The sequence below is a fragment of the Tyto alba genome, unplaced genomic scaffold (assembly GCF_018691265.1).
Source record: "Tyto alba isolate M040663 unplaced genomic scaffold, T.alba_DEE_v4.0 Super-Scaffold_9, whole genome shotgun sequence".
Taxonomy (NCBI): domain Eukaryota; kingdom Metazoa; phylum Chordata; class Aves; order Strigiformes; family Tytonidae; genus Tyto; species Tyto alba.
Window position 1 is genome coordinate 8,947,602 of NW_024881330.1, and position 24,366 is coordinate 8,971,967.

Genomic DNA, 24,366 nt, shown 5'->3' on the forward strand with positions numbered 1-24,366 from the left:
TTTTATTCTTATGTAGTGTTTATTATTTGTCTCAGGCTTTATATTGTCCTTATAGCAAAAACTGCATTTATCTAAGAATACAAAAGCAAAGAGATATGTCATAGCTCAGACTGCTTTTTGCATGAGTTTGCTTGAGCTCCAGATTTGCTGAATATTTCTGCACATTGAGTTTCTTGTGTTTATTGTGTGTTTTCATGTGCTGAAATACTGTCTTCTAACATTCTCAGACATTTATTGAGAGCAGGTTGTGCCATATCACAACCTTCATCCACAGCCAACGCTCCCGTGTACAGCACTAATGAGTCCTAGAAGGTAAAAACATGTCTCTCTGCAATAGTTTGGACTCAAAGAAATCCTGCTCTCATGTCAAAACTATCTCAGATGCAGTCCTGCACCTAGGTGCTGCAAAGCAGATGCTGGGAGCACCAGCCATATATTAGTACCACTGAGCTCTTGCTGCTTCTCACTGTTTGAACTCCAAGAGCAAGCATGGAAGGATGTTACATGTATTTTTGTTTCTTTTCTCTTTGTTTTTAAGGCACCCCAATGCCAGAGTCTGATTCTGTGAAGTATGGAGGCTCAGGATGTTATCTAAAAGTCCATTTTAAATCTCTGAGCTCTTACCAGTTGCCTTTAGAAGGCTTTGGATCAGGGGACACTATCACAGTTCTGCAACATGTCTGAAGTGCAGGGTGTTGTTTGAAAAAAAAAAAAAAAAAAAAAAAAAAGAAAGCCAAGAAGAGCAAACCAAACAAGATAAATCTGTCTATCAATTATGGCAAAGTCAAGTGCCATCAGATAGCATTAGAGAGTTCGTTCTCACTGTGTATAATGTGCATAAGGGCAGTGCCTCTTACATATTCAAATACAGAACATCTTTTACCTCTTCAGTGGAGATAAGATATATGTAGACCATTTGTCTCCCTTACCAATCATAATAAACAAATTGTGTAGAGTCCATTTGTGGTCAATATTCTTAGCTTCACATTTATAAAGTTTCGTTGGAAGTGTTTAATCTTTCACACAGCTAGTTGTGTCAATCAATAGGTGTGTCTGCACAATACATAATAAACATGAATGATTAGATACATAAAAATATATAGATTTACCAGTAAATCACTTTGCCTTGTTAAGGGATCCACCTGCATGGAGCTTGGTCCTGGACTGGGGACATAACTGGCAAGGTCAGTAATCACTCCCACTATGTTAATGGAAACAGCAATTATCCAGTGACATTTTAGCCTGTGCAAAGAATGGTCCCCTTTGACAGAACTAGTGAGGGAAGCTGGAGATGGGGCTTTAGCTGGCCACACTCCTGGATCCTCTCTTTTTTCTTCCCATTGGGAACACGGTGCCATGTTAGCACTTTGCACATCTTTTATAACAAGCCAACCATTTCTGAATGACAATTTATTTACACAGGCAAGGAGAAATAGCTTCTTGGCAACCGCGTACACACCAAATGCTGATTTTCTATTTTAACTTCTTCTTCTTGGCCTAGACACAATGGCAATTGGCTTGTTTGAAAGATAACAGATTACCTACTGAAGGGAGAGCAAATGAAGGGAGAGGAAATAAAGGGAGAGCAAAGGCAAGCCTGAATCTGCATTCTCCCAGTGTAGTGCCTAACCTTATGTCTTGCGAAATACTTGAAATTGGTTTGGGGCCCAAAAAGCTTTTAAAATAATCAAAATTATTTTGTTTTATTTGCAAATTTGGAGTAACTATAAAATAGAAATGAAAAACTGGACAATCCAGGAAAACGAAGAAGAATGTGGAAACCAGTCCACAAGACTGAAACCTGGGCTGATCTTGAGCATCCACAAAGTAGATGTCTCCTCCCTCTGCTGTTGCAAGACATTAGGAAGGGGCAAGAAATTAAATCTATGAAAGGTGAATCATTGGTTATTTACCAGCAATTAGCATTGCTTATTAAAACTGCCAAGAGTGACTAAGCTGACATTCCTAGCACTACATTGTTTAGGAATTTAACAGGAGGTTGAAAAAATTATATTCCAGCCAACTTTCAAAAAATAGCCAAAAGCCAGCATGTTGCGAGCATCACAGTCTTATGCCACCTCCAATGTCACCTGGGTCCAGTCCTTTTGTAGCTTTAGGTTAAACAAATTACAGCTCTTCTGTCTCTATCTTGGGATGAGGCTTTCTGAGATGGGAAAGCTACAGTTCTACCCACATCTGGTTTACTGGTGCACGTAAGAGGAAAAAGCGTTGAAATTGCTTCATTCCTCCTCTTCTCTGATCAGTGCTGGTGATAATGATTTCCTTGTTATGGCTTGTAGACTCCAGCATACTGCTGTGTCAGTGCATAGCAGGGCTCAAATATGAGTTTTAAATAAAAAGGGTTTTGGTTCCAGCACAGCATGTTTGTAAAATATCTACTGACAAGACAAAAAAAAAAAAAAAAAAAAATTGTTCTACATGGTCTGTAAAACATATGTTAAAAATTCTGCATCATAGACCAGCCTTAAATTATTCATTTATAATTCCTTCAGCCTTGAAGGGCCTTTAAACATTGACTACAAGAAACAATCCTACCACTGAGGGAACAGCCATAAAATAAAATACTGGCTACTTAAAAATATAGAGAAAGATGCCTTACTTAGACACAGTTTCTGAATTTGGAAATATGAATAATGGGCTGGATCCCCACTTGGTGAAAGCTGATATAGTTCCTTTGATGTCTCCCCTGTCAGCAGCTGAAAGCCCTGGCCCAGAGTTTAGAATAGATATCATTTCCCTACATAAGAAGGCAAGTGAGATTTGCATGGTTAGTTCAAACTATTTCATATTCAGTGAGCTGTTGAGGAAATACTGTCTGTGAAACAAATCCTGGATTCTTTCCCAAAAACAGCTAAATGACACTTGCTAGGGAAATGCTACAGTATAAAGGGCACCTGTAATTACTGTGGCGTTATCGGAGAGCACTTGCTACCTGTATGCTCATTGGGGTGCATCGGTGAAGTTGAGAGCATCCAAAGGAGTTAACTGAGTGTACCACTGATATAACAAAGGGAAGTCGGTTTCAGATTTGCTGTTTTGGGAGGATTTGGTCTTGTTCTCTGCTCTTGGCTCAACCAGACACTAGCAGAGACCTGAGGCACTTCTCCATGCTCCACCCATATGTCTGTGTCATGCCTCCCTGAGGCACCCCTGGGGCAACCACCCTCCTTTTCTGTCTTGCTCTACAAAAAGGAGCTTTTCCAACCAAACCCAGCCACTGCAGAGCTTGCTTCCACGTCTCCACCTTGCAACTTCTAACAACCAAGGCTGTTGAGGCTGGAGGGGCGCAGCATATCTTGCCCCTTGTGTACTCTAGATAAATGATGCAGAAATATGAATGAAAATGAAGAGAAAAACATATATTATCACATGCACCCTTTCTTCAGTCGTAGAATCATAGAATGGTTTGGGTTGGAAGGGACCTTAGAGATCACCTAGTTCCAAACCCCCTGCCATGTGCAGGGACACCTTCCACCAGACCAGGTTGCTCAGAGCCCCGTCCAACCTGGCCTTGAACCCTTCCAGGGAGGGGGCAGCCACAGCTTCTCTGAGCAACATGTTCCAGTGTCATCTTGATTAGTTGTCATTGCTTAGGACATTCTTGACTGCAAGGCACTTTCCTTGATACAACCTGTAGACAAACTAATAAAACTTTATATATTGTATGATGAGAAATCACTTGTTTTACTAGAATCATTCTTTTTCTGTTAAACTCATTGACAGACCAGATGTGGTGCAACAGCTGCTGAAATACAGAGTGCTCAGACTCGTCCTTCCCCAGGCACTGTTGCTTTTATAGGATATCCTTCAGAGCCCTCATCACCCACTCACTCCCTCCATCACTGCAAAAGTGCTTGGGAGAGAACTCCAAACTTGATGCACAGCCTTTTTGCTGGTGAGCTGTTCCCCAGTGATTTTTTCATAAACAGACCTGCTCACCCACAATCATCAGGAAGGAAATGAAGCAGCAAATTCAACTGATTTGCCTGAAGGTATGAGAGTATCAAGTCGAGAGAGTTGCAGGAACTGTCACAGGTGATCAAATTGGAGCTCCTCAAGGGCCCTACCCCACCTCCAGCAAAGTGGCAAGCAGCTCCTGGGAAAAAGCAGTGAAAAGCTATTTAATACACTGTTTCCCCCACGCAGTAATTCCTTGTGTTCATACATTCCTTGTAAAAGACAACTAGTTTGTTTTTGTTTTTGTTTTTGACCTCATTACTTTAGATTAAGTCACTTCCAAGCCCTGTTTATGAAGGATATAAAACTATGTTGCTTTGCAGTACCAAGGGGCAGCATTTAGAGAAGGGGTGAGCCCCTTGAAGGTTTTGTATGGGCTTACGCTCCTAAGCAGAAAGCTCAGGTACTCACACCCAAATGCAAATATCTCCACAGCGCGGTACATGATGTGACACCGGTCTAAATTCACACTTAAGCTTTTACTAATATAACTCTATGGAAACAAGCTCAGTGATGATTGATGACTTACAGCTCCTACGTAGAGTGTTACAGTTTCCAGTGGAGGTATGTTGTGCTGGATGTAATAAACCAACAACGTGGGCAGTTTCAGTAAGCAGATTAATAACCTATAAACTCATCCACTTCACAAAGTGAGTTATGCACTGGCTGTCCAGTGCTAAGGAACGTGTTTCTCAAAGCTCAGGAACACATTCGCCCCTCTGACATGTGCTGTGGATGTTCACTGTGCATGTTACACTGCCCACGGGGCTGGGGAGGGTGGAGTGGTGGTGGGGAAAACAGAGACTGGAGAGAAGATCAGGGAGATCATTTGCTTCCTTGTAGGTGCTATCACCTCCCCACTTCTCGTCTTGGCTCCAGCCTTTACACATCGACACTAAAAAAGCCAGCATTATGTTGTTAAATAGTTTTAGCAGACACTTTATCAGTTGAATGTCTCTGTCTGGGGGATTCTTTAATGATGCTGCATTCTTTTTAATTCTGCGGCGTTTTATAGTCACCTTAAAAATGTCTCATGCTGGACCGAAGGAAGGTATTATTTACTATGGGCTATTTTTTATTATTATTAATGATGCAACGTACGTTTTCTCCTCTGAGAAGCACGGGATTTGTCTCCGCTCCCCCCGCTGCGCTCACCTTCGGCACCCGCACAGCCCGATTTCAGACACAGGACTTGCGGGGTGGGGGGGTGAGAATACAGGTATTTCTGGGTGGTGACCCCCTGGGGAGGTCACGCCGGCAGCAGGGATTTCACCCCGCTCGGGGGGGTGGGGGGGAAGTTTGAGCTGGCCACTCCGAGCCCCCCGCAGCCCCGACGGCCGCGGCGCGCACCTCTCCGCCCCGCGGGCGCGCAAGCCCCGCTCCGCGGCGCGGTGGTGGTGGTGGTGTGTGTGTGTGGGGGGGGTGGATGAAGGGGAGGGGACGAGGAGGAGAGGTACAGCCCTGTACAGCCCTGCCCCGCTCCGAGGAGGAGCCGGGGGGCCCCCAGCGCCTTCCACGTGGCTGGGGGCGCGCTATAAGCGGGCAGGAAGCCCTGCGGGGGGGAAGGGGAGGGACGGGGCGCCCGGAGAGGCTCCGCGGGCAGCGCAGGCAGACGGCGAGGCGGCGGCGGCCACGGCAGCAGGAGCAGCAGCAGCAGCGACCGCCCTTCCCCTCCCTGGCCATGGGGCTCGGCGGCCCGCCAGTTCCCCACGCCCCGCCGTGAGTACCGCGGGACAACCCCCCCCCCACCCACCCACCCCCCCTCCACCCCCTGCTCCCTTCTCCTCCTTCGCTTTCCTCCCCGCTTACCTGCAAATCCTCCCCCCCCTGCTGCAAAAGGCGCGGCGGGAGCCTCCCCCTCCCTTCCAGCTCCTCATTCGGCTGTTAAGTTGTTTTGGTTTTGAATTGTTATTAGTATTTCGGAGCGGGGGGGGGGGGGGGGTGGCCTCGCTGCTGGCGGAGCTTCCAGCATCATCCGGCGGCTGTCCCCGGCAGTCCGGAGCGGGGAGGCTTTTCCCCATCCAGCCAGGATTTCCCTGGAGGAGGGGGGCAGAGAGGAGGCTGCGAGTGCCGAGGTGGGCTCCGGATCAAGGCGATGCCCCGGGCCCCGCGAGGGACACCCTCCCGCCGCCCCCGCAGGCAGCCCCACGGCATCCCCCGGTCCACGGGGGACCGGTCCTGCCCCCTGCCCCGCGCGGAGGAGCCGCTCTGCTGCAGGGTGGGCGCTGGCAGGCGGGGAGCAGCGGGTGGAGCAGCCTGGCCGAGTCCTGCACCCTGATTTTTTTTTTTTTTTTTTTTTTTTTTTTTTTTCCCCTTGGGTAGGCTGTGCGGCGAGAGAGGGAAGCCAGTATGACTCTCTTAGAGGCAAAAAAGCAGACTGGCTGTCTTAGGTACCTGCTTGCACATCTCTGCTTGCAGAATTAATTTCCAGTGGAGTATAAATAACTAATCTTTGAGGTCAGCAATTTGGTTATTAGTTGTGTTTTTATTGCACTTGATATATTTATCTCTGTAACAAACATACATCCCAGATCCTTACTATGAATGCTTTTAGTCTTGGCATAAATGAAAACAAAGCGGTAAAACAAAAATGCCTTGATGCATATTTACTTGTTTAAGACACACAAGATTTTTCAACTCTTTGTGACAGTTGGGCTTATATGTATCCAATACACTGAAATAACTCATTGTATATATAATTGTAAGTCTGAATTATATATTTGCCTGCTGGGCACACATGTTAAAGGAAAAACCTCCCTAATTATGGATCTTTCAGAGAGATTGGAAGGGTGACAAAGCCCTTATAATCTTTTGGGTCAATTTTTATAAGCTCCAAAAGCTCTCTTTGTAAAGGAAATTAAATTTCAGTGTGGAAAAGGGACAGGAAATTCAAGACTATAAGAAAAGAGAGTCCTTACTCTACTTTGATCCTCTCCTCAGGAGTTCATTTATGTTGGTGCTCTTCAGTGACATAAGTTGAAATGAAGCGTTGCCTTTAACTGGAGTTTTCCTGCCTCTTGGCAGTTCGGAAGATACTCAATTATCAGCACGCTCCTCCTGTATATTATTTACATGGTTTTAGCTGAAGGGGTGGCTCTGTGTGGAGCATCTGCTTTGAGATATTTGGATCACTACATCCATAGCGTCCCACGCTATCCATGCCAGTCAGTGCCTTCTGCAGCCGGTAAGTTCAGCCCTCCTCAATTTTTACAGCTTGATCCAAACCCAGCAGTGCTCTGCCCACTGTTGTCAATACCTCCACAGAGCTGCTCTCATGTTAGAAAAAGTTAGGGTTGGCCCCCCAGTTCTCTTTTCTGCTTTTGGCAATGACACAGTGGTTATCTGCAGGTCGCGTCTGTGCTTGAGGTCCTTTCTGTGCTCATGGGGGGAACACGACAGTTCTCAATCTGTTTGAACACATGTTCGGAAGGTGGCTGGGGGTGGAGGAGGGAATGGTTGGATGTGAATAAAAAAGGTGGATTTGTTTATTAGCTAAAGCCACTTGTTTTCTTCATTATACTGGAAACAACAAAACCCCAGCCTAGGTCTATGGTGAACTTGGTGCTTTGTTCCTCTGCCAATTTCTTACTTCATTTACTTTATTTTGGTGCTACTGTAAGGCTACTGTAAGATAATATTTCAGTGGCAACAGATTTAAATACTGTGCCGCAACAAAGTCCCAGGCTACGGTCCTGCTAAACCAGCTTTAAAGCTGCCGCTAGATTTTTAAAGTAAAATTCTGTCTAATATACATTTATGTTACCTTTCTGCTAGTAGCATGTAAGAAAGAGCAAAAGAAGAGAAAAATCCAGTTCCTTATCCTTTTGGCTCTCTCACTTGGTGCACAGTCTGATTGTGCAACAGAGTCAGAGAGTTGCCCTGTTTGTATGAATTTTTCACACATTCCAGCCAGAAAGGAACTTGTAGCCTTGTTTGCAGTTTTTCTTCCAAACTTGATATTAATAAGCGTGATGGCATCTCAGTTGAGGAAGGTAAAAAGTTTTAAAACTAAACATGATTTTATATAAGACTTTGTACCTGCTTATCAAGCTGATTTCTTGTTTATGTAAACCTGGCAGTAATTTGAGGGGAAATTAGGGTCATGCAGATGGTGGTTCCATCTTCCAGGTTATAACAGCATCTTTTATGTCCAGTGCATTGCAAATGCTGCTGTTAAATGATAGTAGTAATGCATTTTTATTAGGAGCTTTTAAAAGAAGTATTTTCAGAAGCATAGTGAAGCAGAAATGTGGTTCTAAAATCAAAGGAGTAAGAGCAAATCCAGCTCCATAGCATATTTCAAGTGGTGTTAATCCCACCACCTGGTGGAGCTTTTCATGGCACTGGCTGAGGGAACTCTGAATAAGGATGCATTTTTTTGTCTTGTTTCAACACTGACAGGCGCTACGTGTAGAGTTTCTTTAATTTTTTTTCTTTCTCATACCAGCCTTAATTATTTTTCTCTATCTTCTATACTTTGCAGAAGGCAACAAAGTATAAAGAATATAGAATATAGGACTATCGACATCTCATCTGAAACAGCACTCCTCTGTAGATAGATGAATCAGTGAAGTAGGAGATAAATTTCTTCCTTCCTGTCCTTTTACTTGCAGTGCACTTTTTACTTTTTTTTTTTTTTTTTCTCCAAAGGCAATACAATGCTGGCATAGAACATGACTGTAACCTGGACATCTAGAAGCTGTTTGTTTTCACATAGGAACACTACTTAAGTGGAAGAATTATTTTTAATAGCCAGCCCCTCTTCCAAGATACTCTGATGAAACCTTTCAGTGCAAGCTCAGTTAGCTTCGTAGTAATACTTTTGATACAAATATTGCTATAAAATATTTGCTAAACAGCCTACATACAATCAATCTTGCAAGGAGAAGAGAAGCAGCCACATTTTTGACTGATGTGAGATTACTGATGTAGGTTAAAACATGGGTGTAAATTTCACTGGATAAGGCAAAGTGTGGTAGAGATACCTTTGCCCCTCTCTGAAGTATGTAGTCCTGCCTAACTTCATCAAAGCCTGTCTGACATGGTCATGTTATACCTAATAACTGCTAAATGAAAATCTGAGTAAGTCAGAGGTATTCAAGTTAAAAATGACTCTTGGATTATCTGTCAGCTCACACCTCAGAGTTGTTGTGGTTTAACCCCAGCCAGTAACTAAGCCCCACACAGTCACTCACTCGCTCCCCCCCTCCCCACACTGGGATGGGGGAGTGAATTGGAAGAGTACAAGTGAGAAAACTCGTGGGTTGAGGTAAAGACGGTTTAATAGGTAAAGCAAAAGCTGCGCATGCACAAGCAAAGCAAAATAAGGAATTTGTTTCCCACTTGCCATGAGCAGGCAGGTGCTCAGACAGGACAGGGCAGCAGGGCTCCATCACACTTACCGGTGACTTGGGAAGACAAATGCCATCACTCCGAATATCCCCCACTTCCTCCTTCTTCCCCCAGATTTTATTGCTGAGCATGGCGTCGTATGGTATGGAATATGCCTTTGATCAGCTGGGGTCAGCTGTCCTGGCTGTGTTCCCTCCCAGCTTCTTGTGCACCCCCAGCCTACTCGCTGGTGGGGTGGAGTGAGGAGCAGAAAGGGCCTTGACACTATGTAAGCACTGCTCAGCAATAACTAAAATATCCCTGAATTATCAACACTGTTTCCAGCACAAATCCAAAACATAGCCTGGTATTAGCTAATATGAAGACAGTTAACTCTACCCAAGCCAAAACCAACAGAGAGTGGAAGTACTTATAACAGTGAGAAACTTCCTTGTCCCATACAGATGTTTCCTGAGCACTGTGACTAATGAAAGAAACACAGACTTTCAGACGAACTATTGTTGTAAATGTTTGTCTTGTTCTTATTGCATAGTGCCTGTGTCAGCCAACAACATACTAACAGAGGCTTCAGCTAGCCTAGGAAGGTTCTAGCTCTCATCTGCCTCTTGAGTCCTGGCACACATGCTACGCCTGGTCTCACTGCTGAGATGGATAAATGCCTTTGTGGCTCATCCAAAGCAGGTCTGCATCCTTCTCTGGGCTAGCTTGTTGCCTGAAGTTTGATTCAACTCATTACCCAGTAGGTATCTGCTCTGTATCACCCAACAGGTACCTGCTTCAGGGAGCTGTGAATCACACACCAGGCTTCAGGGATCTTTGCTTCTTAACCACAGTCACTTAGTGCCATTTGAACAGCCCAGAACTATGTGATCTGGCTTTCTGGAGCTGGTCTTGGATGTGAGTTTTTGACTCTTTGTGTCATATTTGAGAACCTGGGAAGGTTGCTTTGATGTCTAGGGCATCTCCAGTGGCATCTGAAACCTGTGTTTGGCAACTGAAATGACCCTGTAGGAGCAAGATGTGCTTTCTGGGCACTAACCATTAACTTATGAAATAATGTTAACAACAAAAGTGACCTCTATTTAGGTGGTAAGTCCATTAGAGAGGAGTTGTCTGCTACCTCATGTGACTCCTCTTTCTCTGATAAGGGCTCTGGGCCACCCTGGCACTCGCTAACAGCAACCACAGAGGAGCTGCCATCACCCTCCTCGTCACCCTTCCCACTCTTACCCCAACTTCCTCTTTCCGCTGGTGCTGAGCATCCCATGCTCTGGTTTGTAAGTAGCAGACTCAAGTCACTTTGTGGAAAGTGTCCTATAAGGCTTTGAAAAGCTGCTGTATGTCAGGGCTGCATAACACCCACAGCTGTGAATAGCTGTGGAGTATGGAAAATGGGGGGCCTTGGGGGACTGGGAACTCTTTCAAAAAGAAACTCCCAGTAACGTCTGTAGAAACTTGCTCTGAAGCGTGAGTTGAGATTAGGGATGTTGTCAACTGTAAAGACTGTAGTAATTGTTAAAATGCAATTCTAGGGGGAAAGGAGGGTGGAAAGCAATTCGTTCCTGGCTCTGCTGTGCTTTGAAGTACTCTCTATTAAGTTACTTCATCTGGACTGACATGCATGTCCTTCCTCTGGGAGAAGAATACTTGTGCCCTGTGTATGAGATGACAAAGCCTTTGGGCAGAGAGGGGGTGTATTATTTCAGGAAATCTGTAAACCTCATAAAACCACAGCTGTTTCTATCAGCCAAACACAAGGTATCCCAGAGAGCAAAAGAGGCACAATGTAAATGGTTGTACCCTGCGTCTGGTGACAAATGTTTGAAGTGTAGCTTTCTTGCTCTGAGGACATCATCTCAATAGAGCCTTTGTTTTTTGTAGTGGCCTTTCCATTTCCTTGGAAGTCTTTTCTCTCATCAGTAGTTTTCTGTGCCAACTCAGCTGTCCATAGCTCTTCACCCCAAAGGGTTTGAGTAAGGGAGGAGTGAGGGGCTGCGGTCAGAGCCCACAGTGTCCAAACATGACCTTCCCCAACTTGCTGGTGCCTGACACGGGACTGCTGCTGTCATGGAGGTGACCACACATACTCAGGGTGTCCCTAAAACTCCCCTGAGCTGGATCAGTCCATATCCATCCCTTTGGAGGATCATTCTGCAGAGCAAAAAACAGCACAGTGAATCTGAGGTATTAAATTGGATGCAATTTTAAGTCTCTGGACTAGATAATTGCTACTGACATTTTCACAAGACCAGTGGATTTTAATTTTTTTTTATTTTTTTTTATTTTTTTTTTAAGCCATGGTACACGAACACAAAACAAAGGTTGTTCCTTTTAAAGGACACTACATTATTTCTGGAGGCTGTATCTTCAATCAATGACTGAATCTTACTTATCTAAAATGCTGTGTGTGCTGACACATCAGTGCTGTACCAGCTCGACAGAGAAATCTAATTCTATCAAATCTGCCAGCTCAGTTAATATGACCCTGCCAGGGAAGCATAAGGCGTCACCTCCAGGTTTTTTTAGGTAGGAATCAGGTTCCCTATCTCCAACTCAAATTCAATACACACTGAACGTGGCCAGATTTGGATTTTGGGATTTTTTTTTTTTTTTTTTTTAAGGTACCTGCTTACATCCTGTCATGCAAAACTATAGATCAAATTGGAAAATGTCAGAAAATTCAGAGAATATTTGGGTTGAAACATACCAGTTTGAATCCTACAGACAGTCCTTTGGGATTAGTCTTGAAGTAGAGACCTGTGTTAACTTCATCCTGAAACTTCTACAAAGTCATATGTAAAGAGCATGGTATAGGGCTACCTGAAGCTTGAATCAGAGCTGACCTTACAGTATTTTTCTCTCTTATGACACCCTACAGTTCATCTCAAGCTGTCAGGGTGCAATAGGGCATTCATGCCTATATCTTAAATTCCTTTATTCTGATGGGATATGGTGATGGCTTTTGAATGACCTGCCCTTGGGCAGGTATGCAGGCTGCAGCCTGCATTAGTGTGAGACTTTAGCTGCTAAGATTATTGGTCTGTACATCTAATGCTTACTCTCACTGGACCTTGATTTAAATCAGTTCATACAGATGATCTGACTTAGATTTTTTTTGGTGACAAAACTGAGAAAAATATTGGTTTACACTGAATGGAAGCAGACCATAATTAAACAAAGGCAGGTCAAGATAATTACGGTTTTGATTAAGTGAGGCATTCTTGCTTTTTGGTTTACTTAATCTTAATTCTGCGTCCATTTCGAACTCTCAGGAGTCAAAATTACTCATTTTGAAAAAGCCAAGAGGAAAATTTGCCTTCAGAAATGTCAGAATAATTTCTCTGAATTTGTGACCTGCATCGACACAGTTTATGTCGGCTGATGGCAATACTGATATTATACCTGAATTTGGGTTTTTGTTTCTTGTCTCTTTGAAACTGTTTTTGTATTGAAGTTATTATTCTTAAGAAGGTTCACCCAGATTTTCACTTCAGGGATAATTCTGTGCATTTCAAGTAAATAAAGGTTCTCTCCTGTTTCTCTGTCTAATGCTCATTAGAAGAATTAGAAATCTTCCTTCTCAATCTTTCTCTTCTCTTCTTTCCCCATCCCACATCCTCAGATAAAATTTACTCTTGTTGAGAAACAATGACTGTATGATCAGGTCTCCTGTGGCTTCACTGAAACTTGCGAACAGACCTGCTGCTCTTCCCAAACAGTTGGCTTAATTCTAGCCTAAAAATTCACCCTGAAACATTCAAATTAACTTTTGCTTGCCCTGTATCCTGTTAACAAAAAGTTCATCATCAAACTTCAAATGTTACTGCTGAGGGATACCTTATATCTCTAGGTGATCAAGTAGTAGCACAAGTAGAAACACAAAGCAGGTAGATAACTAAGTTTGCAGACAGGACATAGAGGCACATACAGTTCAGGAGCTGAGAATACCAACCTTTGCAATGAAGTTATGCAAGTTATGGTGAAGTTATTTCTCACGCTCTGGAGATTAGTCTGCAATGGCAACACCGAAATGCAAGGAAAAAATGCATTAGCCTTTTGTTCTGGTTTCAGCTGGGATAGAGTTAATTTTCTTCCTATTAGCTGGTACAGTGCTGTGTTTTCAATTTAGTATGAGAATAATGGTGATAACACACAAATGTTTTAGTTGTTACTAAATAGTGCTTCTCCTAATTTAAGGATTTTTCAGTTTCCCGTGCTCTGGCAGCAGCAAGTGCACAAGAAGCTGGGAGGGAGCCTGCTCAGGGCAGCTGATCTGAACTAGCCATCTAGTTCAGATGATCTGAATATTCCATACCACAGAACATCATGCTCAGTATATAAACTGTGGAGATTATCTGGGGAGGACTGATCACTTCTTGGGGACTGCCTGGGCATTGGTCAGTGGGTGGTGAGCAATTGCATTGTGTTTGTGTACTTATCTTTTCTTGTTTTTTATCTCTCTGTTATATTACTATTATTATTGTATTTTTATTATTGCTATTATTATGTTTTATTTGCTGTCTGAGGTTAAACCAGAACACCTTTCTAAAAGGTTAGTAGTTAAAAGGACTCTTGAAAAAACTTCTCTGGCTTAGAAAGGTGAGATTTAAATGTAAACTGGCTTTTATAAAATATCACATGGAAATCAAAGTCCTCTTTTATGATGCTAAAGGGAGGAAAACAGTTTGAAAGGGTAGTGTGGGGATGCTTTATAAAGTTGACAAAAGGCAGCTCCTTTCTTTTGGGTTGCCAGAAATGCCTATGGTATGGCTTACCCATGTAACTGGGAACTCTGTAGTGGGTTCACAGGGAGTGCCTGGGCAGGAGGCAAAGCTGTGGGGTCAGAGGAATATGACTTTGATTCAGGATCTCATCTCCGGACTTATCTCTGCTGATGTTACTCTGACAGCTGCAATATGGTGACATGAGGTGCCCATGCCCATAGGAATTCAAAGCATGTGTGAGATACTGCGAGCTGCTTCAGAGCTTCAGGGAGAGTTTTCCTAGTTTCATCTCCATTTCTCTCCATCCTGAGTGGACACTGAAAGGTCCTTCTGTCCTGATGTTCTGGTACCCTTCTGTGGTTTTTCTTCCTCTTTTGCACGTGTTCTTCCTCTCGTCAGTCCCGTTTCCACAACTGAATCAGAGCTCTGCTCCAGTCTTGCCAGTTGTAAATGACAGCGTTTTGCTTTCCTGGAGTTTGAGTTCAGCCTGTAAAATGCATGGAGACTCCAGTAAGGATATAAATGTTGCCCTTTTGACCAATGGCTTGATTTCGAGTCCGGAAAGTAAAAGGAAATCTTCAACCTCATGGAGAAAAGAGCTTTAGATATGGGACATTGGCCTTAGTGATTCGCTATCTTCCAGTCTCTTGAGCAGTACTGGCATCAGAAAATCGCAAAAATGCTGCCAATGCAACAGAAATCACCTATATTTCTTCTTTGTTTACTACAATGAGTCTATCACTGTACTGCTGCAAGGATCATGCAATTTGGTGCTTTTTCCATGTGGCTGTTGGTGGGCTGCTTTTGCTTGCCTGGTTCCTGAGACCTTACAGAGGAACATAAAGTATCATTGCCTCAATGTGGCTGTCACAGCAGATTTTCTGTTAATGTTGCAAAAATATGCAGAAATAGATATGCAAAATTAAAAACTGCTTCAGACCACAAATGATAGAGGAAAAGCCTGTATTGTGGTAGCAGGATGCATGAAATAGCAGCAGCTACAGAAATCTGTGACAAAACTGTGGGGATGCTGGAGAGATTCTGTCATGCCATCTCACATGGCCACTTCATTAGATTGCTAGGGCAGTGAGATGTGTGTGTAGTCTGGGAGACAATCTAATAAAGCAAACCCATTAAAAAGTGTACTGATTACAGTCAAACTTTGTTCAAGGCCACTAGATTAGGTTTGATAGGACTTGTTTAACTATATACATAGTTGTGTGCAATATTCAGGTGCTTTTTGGCCCCTTTCACAAACTGGAAGTGTTTCATTCACCTGTAGGATATATGCAATGTAAAATATTTGAGGGCACTGGGGAACTGTGTTATATGTTCCACACTGAGGAAAAATGGGGTGATTCAGGTCTCTTGCAAGTGGAAATTTCACTCAAGTTACAGGAAATAAATGTGATAGAAATTGAGACACCTAGTTCTATTTCTTTTAATGGTCCTTTAAAATCATGGAAGTTTTCAGAAAATAAAAAAGTGTTTAGATCAATATATATATATTGTTCCTCCAAGTGTTGCTGTGATTTGACGTAGTGCTCACAATTCAGACAGTTAAATTACACCAACAAGAGTTGGGTGTAAATGCCCAGTTAAGACACTGATTTGTGCCCTACCTATGCTTCTCCAAAAGCACTGTAACTGCCGTGTAAAATGGCCAATGCTTCAAACAGAAATAAGCCTCGAGCAGCTACATAAGTGGTTGTGAGGCCAAAGAGTGAAGGAGTGGGAGATGGATGCTAGCTGTTGAAAAAATACAAGGTTGTTGAAAGAATACAAGGTTGTTGAAAAATACAAGGTGATACAGTAATTGCAGAAGTGGCTAAAACATGTAATGAAACAAAGCATTTTAGAATATGTTGCCTCTCTGCAAGGTGAGAGCCTCCTGTCAATACCAAGTTGAGTGTAAGTATTGGCAGAGGATGTTGATATGTAATTGCAATTCATTTTGGGGATTTTTTTTAATAGGGGACAAACTGGAGGTTTGGATGGAAAAGAGTTGATGGGTTAGAACGGCCATCCCAGCTGGTTTGGAGGAGGCTAACTGTTTCACAGAACATCAGGAGAAGAGGCTGCTCATTTCTTCCTCTGCTGACATCTGACCCGCTGCGGTTGTAGGAGAGGGGCTCATTTGTTGTGCTTTGTTTCTGCTATTTTAAAAGGAGGACACACACTTTACCTTTATGTGTAAAAGCTCTGGATGAAGAATGCTATATAAAGCTAAAATTTAACCAGATTAAGCCAGAAGTGCTCAGTTTGGTCACTGCTTCTATTGTCTCTTGAAGAAAAGCTCCCCCCACCCCAGTTTAGATAGTAGCCCTTTGTCCCCGTGGCTTAAAATACCCAAGTCCTGTCTGTGGGGACTGTCATCACACTAATTGACAAACAATAGTAAGAATTTAGCCCCATTTAAAGTTATTATTTTGGAAAAATGACAGTTGTCCTGTGGGAACAAGACTGACCAAGACCTAGATGTGTAGTACAGCAGAAAGCAACCCTTAGATCCTCCTCAGGCGAGCTGACAGGGACTCACACATCCAACTTCTCTTCTTTTGTGTGTGTGAATTCTTAAAGAAGCTTTGCTCAGAATGTTATTTCCCTGATTTATCTTACCACATGCAAACTTAGAGGTTCTCTGTATTTTATTAAAAAACCCCAGCACAGCTTCATTTTGGAAAATGGCATTTCATCAAAGTGTAATTCTCCCCTGAGGTTTTTCTCAGAGCCACTAACCACACTTTTGGCATGTCTCTGAATTTGGAAAATAATACTATGAACCTGTCTGTTGTCTGCCAGTAAACAGTTTATGGCCTTACTGTCTTGCTTGGAAATTTATTGGCTGTGATATGCAGATGCTGAAGATACCAGTGTGTGTCCTCAGTGAAGAGGTTCTGATGGAGCAGACTGGAGGTGGAACAAGAGACCCTGAGGCAACCTGCTGCGCTTCCTATGGGAGTTTCAGGTTTGCTTGGCAGAGGTGCACACACCAAGAGTGGGATTACCAGGGTGGTGTGTAACCCTTCCCACTCCTGGAAGAAACCAGCTGTCTTTGAAAGACAGCTCTTCTGCAGGGTGAAACCTGGTGCCGTTGCAACTGGTGCTGCCTGCTCCTGCTCTGCTGGCATCCTCCTCACTTAAATTGTGTAATGTAGCATGCTGGCATCCGTGCCCGAGGGTCAAGTTGAGGGTAAAACCAGCCCAGACTTGCCTGTTTTGAAAAGAACCTCCTTCACAGTCCCTCACCTCTACAAAGGGAACAGTTCTGAATCTGTGGAAGCCTGGATGCTTTTTTACTTTGTATCTAATAAGGTTTCATTTGACAAGTGTAGCTCTTAGAGACGGAAATTCTGTTATTAGGGCACTGACACTTTTCTGAATATTAAAAACCCTCTTTGCTTTTATATCTGTCAGAATCAATCTTTCAGGTGTCCCCTTCCAGTTGCCATGCTCTCTTCTGAGCTGATTGCTACTCCTGATCAGGTACGTGGCAACATCACTTTGGCTGGCAACAACAGTATTAACTTACAAGGAAATAAGGTGTTCCACATCCTGGACCAAGTGCTGTGTTTTGTTTTTAATCCTCTCTTCCGTCAGTAATAAAATGCTGCATGACGGTTTCACCTTTCTTCAAGAGAAAATAGGGTCGTGCATAGTAACCTTGATTACAGACTTGTCATATCTAATGAGCTCATTAGGGCTTGATCTACTCATTATCCGGAGACTATTGAAGGCAAGACCAAAATACCTCATGGAGACAAAGTGGGTAGCATGCTTGCCTCTGAGTCAGCACAGGGATGTTGCTCAGCACATGTGTTCAAATTGACTGCTGAAGCTGTCATCTGCTTAATGAGACTTAGAATTCTTATGACTTCTTATAATCTTTAAAACGCATGGCGACTGTATGATCAGGCTCGTGGTTTCCTTACCCAAAGCCAACAGGTCTCCTCAATCTGTATAGCAGAATCTTTTTTTCTTAGAGCCATCAATCATCACTGTCCAACTATCCAGCTGAAGGTAAATAAAGATAAAATATTATTTGTTACAAAGTTACCCTCCCCTTCCCAAGGGAGATTCTTTCACGGCTGTGACAGCCCTTGACAGTCCCCTTATAGCTCCTATTGAATTTCAGCTTCCTCATCAAAGTTGTTGGGACATGAGATTGTTACAAGACTGTTTTTACTTCCTCAAAGGCCATGGGATAAGGGTCCTTTGTCAACAGTACATGGTAAAAGATTTCAAACCTGACAAGTCATCTTTAAGGCATGCAGTGGGAACCTGCAGAGTGACTTGGGTGTTGGGAGTGCTAAAACTGTTTTTTTCTTTTTTTTTTTTTTTCTAAGAGGTGAAGAACAAAGCAACACATCTGTCATCCAGAATTAAAGGTGTCCTTCAGTCTGCTCAGTAGGTTATTTTGGGAGGCATAGACGATGTAAGCATCAAGGCAGAGAGACTAAACTACTCCACATCAAATGAGAATAGTATTTATGCAGGCTCATGCTATCCCTCTCAACAGGTAACTTCCGGTTCCTCATCACTTGTGAGATTTGTATCTTGATCTAAATAGGATGGAGACTTATATCTTAGCCTCTTTCACCAGGATTCTCTAGGTGCACACTCAAAGTGGTATGTTAGCAGGTACCAGAAGAATGATGAATGGCAAAAAGTTATATCTTTTTGGTATAGTTGCACAGTGATGCTCAGTTTCATCAAGGTAGTGACTTGGTTTTTTATCTTACCTAAAAATAAGCAAGGTACTCACTAGTATGTTTGTCCTTTTATTACCTGACCTTTCAAAGAAGACGGTGTCAGGGGAAGGACATAAGTGATGTTCAGATGACGCTGTATTAATTTGTAACAATGCTGGAATTCCTGTTGAGATGCTTCCTAAAGATGTCTTATGCATCTGGCAAAAACTCTGCTTATGTTTTCCTTTGATATATACCTAGAACCGGAGAGAGATGTTGTAAATCAAAGTAATTAAATGTGTTGGTTTCTTGTAAAAGATGGTTACTGTAGTTTATTTCATGGTTTGGGGGTCAGAAGGGATCTTTAAACACAACTTTGCTCTTACTGTGTAATTTGAAGAGGGCTTTTTATTTGTTTGCTGGTGCATTTTTTTTTGTTGGTTTGTTTTGTTTTGCTTTTTTTTTTTTTTAATTTTATTTTTTATTGCAGGGTTTATTTGGTAACTTTGTAGGCAAAATATTTTACAATTACAAGTATCTTCTGTTGAGTGTTATCAGCAGCACTTCCTTTGCTCCTCAGCTCAGAGTGCTTTAAGACAGAATGGGAGAGAGACATATTGAAGGAGAATTGCTTTGTACTTAGCAGAATTAGTATAAGCCCAACGAGCAATTGGTTTGTGCTTAATTCCAAGAACCTGAATCTGATCTCGCTCCTACTAATCTCTAAAGGGCTTATTCATAATTTACACCATGCTGAATGAAATCAGAATCTGGCTCTGAAAGCCTTTTGTACTTCAGACATTTTCTCAAGGCAGCTGACCTGCAAATTTGAAAAAGAAGCTTGTCTTCCCACAGGTTAATTGTTTAAATTTGTCAAATTAAGTGGACTATAGCTTGTTCAGCAGGGTTTATTTTAAACTAAAGACTCTTCATCCAGGAAACTGTATTTCAAAAACTCAGACTAGAACCCATTTACCTCTGTTGCACTAATAGGAGTTGGTAAGCAGGAGGTCCCCTTTGGTATAACACAGTGCTCATTATTTGCATAGCACCTTACATCTGAGGATATTAAATAACTATTTAATTGCAATTCTGGAAACTGTTCAGCCAGACAAGTCTCCTTAATGACCTGCAGTGACTAGTTACTAGCAGTGAAGTAAGAATAAGCTAGTACACTAGGTCCCTGGTCTCTAGTGGCATCTGCAAGAAAAGATCTGCAACTGAGAATGGGGTGACGCTATTAGCTGAAAATACTGGGGTTTCTGGAATAAAGACATACCCATCTGCTGTGAAGAAAAATGATCTTAGCACAAGTTAAGCTAATGTTCACTGAAACAAGTACCAGAGGCAAACACAATTTCAGGGTGGGAAAGCACAGGTTGACTTTAGATTGTCATGGCCAACTCCTTTACAGCCCCCAATTTATATACTTTTTGCTTACATTTTGATTGTCTACATGCTTATTTTTAAGGGTATGTTTATATCACACTTGTATGTATTATAATAAAAGGAAAGTGGAATACACCTTTTCATAGGGCTGTTCTAAAGAAAACTGGTATGTTGTTATATATCTGGGCATATTCTCAAATGAACAAGTCACATTTTTCATTGCTGAAAAGCACAATTTTGGTGTAGTGACACACCTGCACAGTGTTTGAACTACTTAAATGCAGCCATATAAGGTCAGGGAGCAAGATAGATGGCCTCATGCAATGGCCCACCTTATTCCCTTTGAAAATGTTACTATTGAATTCGGTTGTCAGATTTGATTTCCCAATAACTGTCTCTTTGCCATGACTATTTGAGATGCTTCAAGCTTTAAACTACAGTAGTGCTATATAGCAATCAGGGATGTTAATATTTATAAACAATGAAAGCATGGGGGACATGAGTGACTGAATTAAATGTCATGAATAACGTCTTTGAGAAGAGATGGTAAATGGCTGCCTCAGCAGATGAGCAGGGTATATTCACAAAGGGAAATGACAAGGCACATACAAGGTTGTTTAGATGACCACAGAGGATCCTGTGTATGTGGACTGTAGGATACCTACAGCACATAATTCACCCAGTGTAGTGAAAAAACACTGAATTCTGGGACACTGGTGAAAAAGGCATAGTACAAGAAGATTTTGCTCACATCGATTCAGTTATCCCATACAAAGATCTTCTCTTGCTGTGGAGATAAGTCACCTTTTCCTGGCTGAAAGTGTGGCTATGACATTAAATATATTGAACCAAATTTGACATGCACAGCCGTTTGTCTGGAGAATACCCTTAATTTTCTTTACAATGAGTAAGAAAGTCTGCTACTTCACCAAAGGTGTAATTTAGCTTTATTGCTAGTTGTTCCAAGTTGTTAGCCATGACTAATGTAAGCCCTGTCTATCTATCAGCAGAGGCTGGAGGAGCTAATGACTATTCCTGAAGAAGAGACTTCATCGATTCAAACTGAAATAGCTGGTGAGCAATGCTCTGAGGAGTTTGCATTAAGAGTAAAAAAAACCAGTTGGTTTTGTGTCTATGGTTTATATAAGGAAACCAGAAAACTCTGTGGAAAGCTCTGTGTATTTTTCTGTTTTCCACCAAAAGAAATTATCATTATCCTCCTCTCAGATCCACAACTGTCTACTTTTCTATATTCACCTGACATAAACCAGAAAAAGTGGCACAATGACATAAGCAAATGCATAATTTAGTGGAGGAATTAAATCTTCTGGTTAACCCCACAGTGCTGAGCAAAAGTCTCCTCTCCTGCATCCTCTCCTCTGTGGCAACATGTGCATCAACCTGGGTCTGCTTCATCAAAAAGAAGCAATGCTGGAGCTTCCTTTGGAGATTTTGCTATTTGATTGAATCAAATTGCTCTAAAAATTTTCTCCATCTATATTCTCACTGTAGGGTAGGAGACATTTTTTCCTTAGTTGTCTCTGCTCTCAGCTGGTCCCACTAAGGCTGTTGCCACAGCAGATGTAGAGGTGGAGAAATTTCCAAATAGACTGTGTGCCAAATATAAACTATACTGCCTTACTGAACTGGTTAATGTTGTTTAGCTGACATTTCTGTAATGTTAGGAAAAGCTCCATATTATTGGCCAAGCACTTCATAATTTTCTGGTATTTCTAAAATGGATGCCAGCACTTGGAAATACTGAGTAATTTTTAATTGAAGGGATATGATCAGTAGGTGATTAGTTTATGAAGTGCCTTGGATGTATGCTGTGTTGTAGAGACAAGCCATCTGGAGCGAGCCTATGGTTTAGCTTCTGTAATGAGTACCCATGGACAGCAATGCCAAAATTACCAGCTTTATTACGTTGTCAAAAATCTTGAGTAATTCAATTCATTTACACAGATCTAAATGAACTAAAATGGGAACATAATTTGGCCCAAAGTTTTAGTTTGATGCTCTTAATTATTAAACTAGTATCATCGATGCATTTTCCAGTATTCTTAATATAACCAGTTACTGCAAATCAGCTATTGAGTTCCTTTCTCTGTCTGCAGCTTTTACCAAATTTGCCGTGGCCTGGATTTCACCCCATTTTACCTAGACAAGCAGTGTGACTCCCTAAGGTGTTTCTTGTACTTGCTGTTCTTCTAACCTGCAAGCATAGTCCTCTGATTCTGATCTTGGGGGTAGACTAGCAGGGTAGAAGAATCATAGAATGGTCTGGGTTTGAAGGGACCTTAAAATGTCATCTGGTCCAACCCCCCTGCAATGATCAGGGACATCTTCAACTAGATCAGGTTACTCAGAGCCCCATCCAACCTGGTCTTGAATGTTCCAGGGATGGGGCATCTACCACCTCTCTGGGCAACCTGTTGCAGTAATACAGTCCCATCATAAATCCATCCTAGTTGCAAAACCTGTAGCTTGCATTGCTGCAGGGTACCTGGGCGGTACTCTTGCTGTGTACCTGCAGCAGTAGTGTCTGTATTGCCAGTCTTGTAGCTGCTGCAATTAATTACTCTAAAATGAAGATTGATTTGCAGTATCACAGCAAAATTAATCCTCCCTCTTTCTGAAATTATCATTACAGTCTTTTTGCTGAAGTCTGATTAATCATGGTGATGTACAGTGTTAAAACTCGCATCAGAAGTTCTGCCCTGTATCCGATGTATCAAGGGGTGTAGAAAGAAATGAGGGTGACTGGAAGTGGTTGAAAGAAAAAAGTCCTTGAGAATGCTTTGATCTGAAGTTGAATATCTGTGCATTGAGGGGGGAGTGTACTTTTAGGAAAAGGGCACAGTCTGCGTGTAAGTAGATGTATTCTATTTGATGTGCTGAGATCAAGGTGTCAGAGCCTTTAACTGCTCATCTGGCCATCTTGTTTTGCATTTTCCTTCTTAATTTTTCCCTTGTGTCTGAGAATCATTTTTCCCTATTGTTCTGTGAAACATTCTTATGCAAAACCACATCTCCTGCAATTTAAGAAAGCTGTTTGTAGAGCAAGAAGAGCAAAGAGATGCAGGAGTTTTGGCTTTGCATAAAAACACATCACTTATTTTTCATTTTTCTTTTTTTTTTTTTTTTTCTCCCCAAACTTGTTATTAAGTGAGCAGTACTTGAATGAACCATTTCATGGAGGAAAAAGAAAAAAACCCTGCAATGGCTATGTCCTGTAGATTGTTCCCAGATCCCTGAAAGAAAGATTATTTACAGATTAAAGCCTTTACTGTTTCCTGTGTCATTGCAAAGCAGATAATGAGCAGGACTTGAAAAGCTCTGGTATCTCCTGGTTTGGAGTACCAGCCCCTCTCAGAACTTCAAACAACCATGCCAGCACTTTTTCATGGTACCAGATAACTAAATTTCAAAGTAGATTCTCCCCCAATTTAATACTGCTAATGACTATGTGAACAAGACTTAAAATGTAAGCACAAGTTTAAAATCTCAACTTCAGTATTTGAACTTAAACAAGTCTCTACAAGAATAGTCCTTTTGGGAAGGGAAACATCACTTTAAAATTGTCAAGTTTTCTAGTTTTTATTGCGATTTCCCCAAAGCCATGCAATCCACAGCAGACCCAGGAATAAATTGCAGGAATCAGATTCTTGCCGTAAGCACAGACAAGTGATGTGCTCTGAATGCTGGCACGTGATGGACAAGCTAGCAGTCTCTCTCTCTGCAAGAGGGGAGTCACTTGGGTAATTCCTTTTTTAAACAGAAAAACTGGGCTTATGCTTCAAGGAGCCTTAGACAGCCAAAGCGGAATAAACTTCAGGTTAAAAACTTGGGTTTCGTGTCATTAGCACCTTCTCTTTCCTTTTTCCCCTTCAGTGACAATGTGTCAGTAGATAACAATGGGAAGGGGAACTATGGCATGTGTGGGAATAATAAAAACTAGCAAGGTCTACGTTGTGAGGTCCCAAACTACAACAAGAAAAATGGGAATACCTCTCTTGCCTTCTAATGTATGAGAAAGAAAAATAGAGGCAGGTTTAGATGGAATATTTGGGCAACCTGAGCACAGATGTTTCTTACACAAAGTACCTCTTGGAGTAGGTGAGGAGATATCTCTCTCTTTCTCTCTCTCTTTCTCTCTCTCTCTCTCTCTCTCTCTCTCTCTCTCAATCTCTCTCTCTCTATCTATCTACACAACTATCTTATCAATCCAT

The 24,366-nt window shown here is 42.2% G+C and overlaps 1 protein-coding gene across 2 annotated transcripts in view; it reads left to right on the forward strand.

Moving 5' to 3' along the window:
* Positions 1–5,429: 5,429 nt before the first annotated feature.
* Positions 5,430–24,366, forward strand: part of ST3GAL1 (ST3 beta-galactoside alpha-2,3-sialyltransferase 1) — a 76,956-nt gene continuing 58,019 nt past the window's right edge. Inside the window, exon 1 of one of the 2 annotated variants that reach the window (XM_042786111.1) lies at positions 5,430–5,697. The gene's annotated coding sequence lies outside the window, so the exon portion shown is untranslated. Of the gene's footprint in view, positions 5,698–21,142; positions 21,209–24,366 lie in introns of those variants that run through there. The other variant, XM_033011795.2, reaches the window with a different exon arrangement.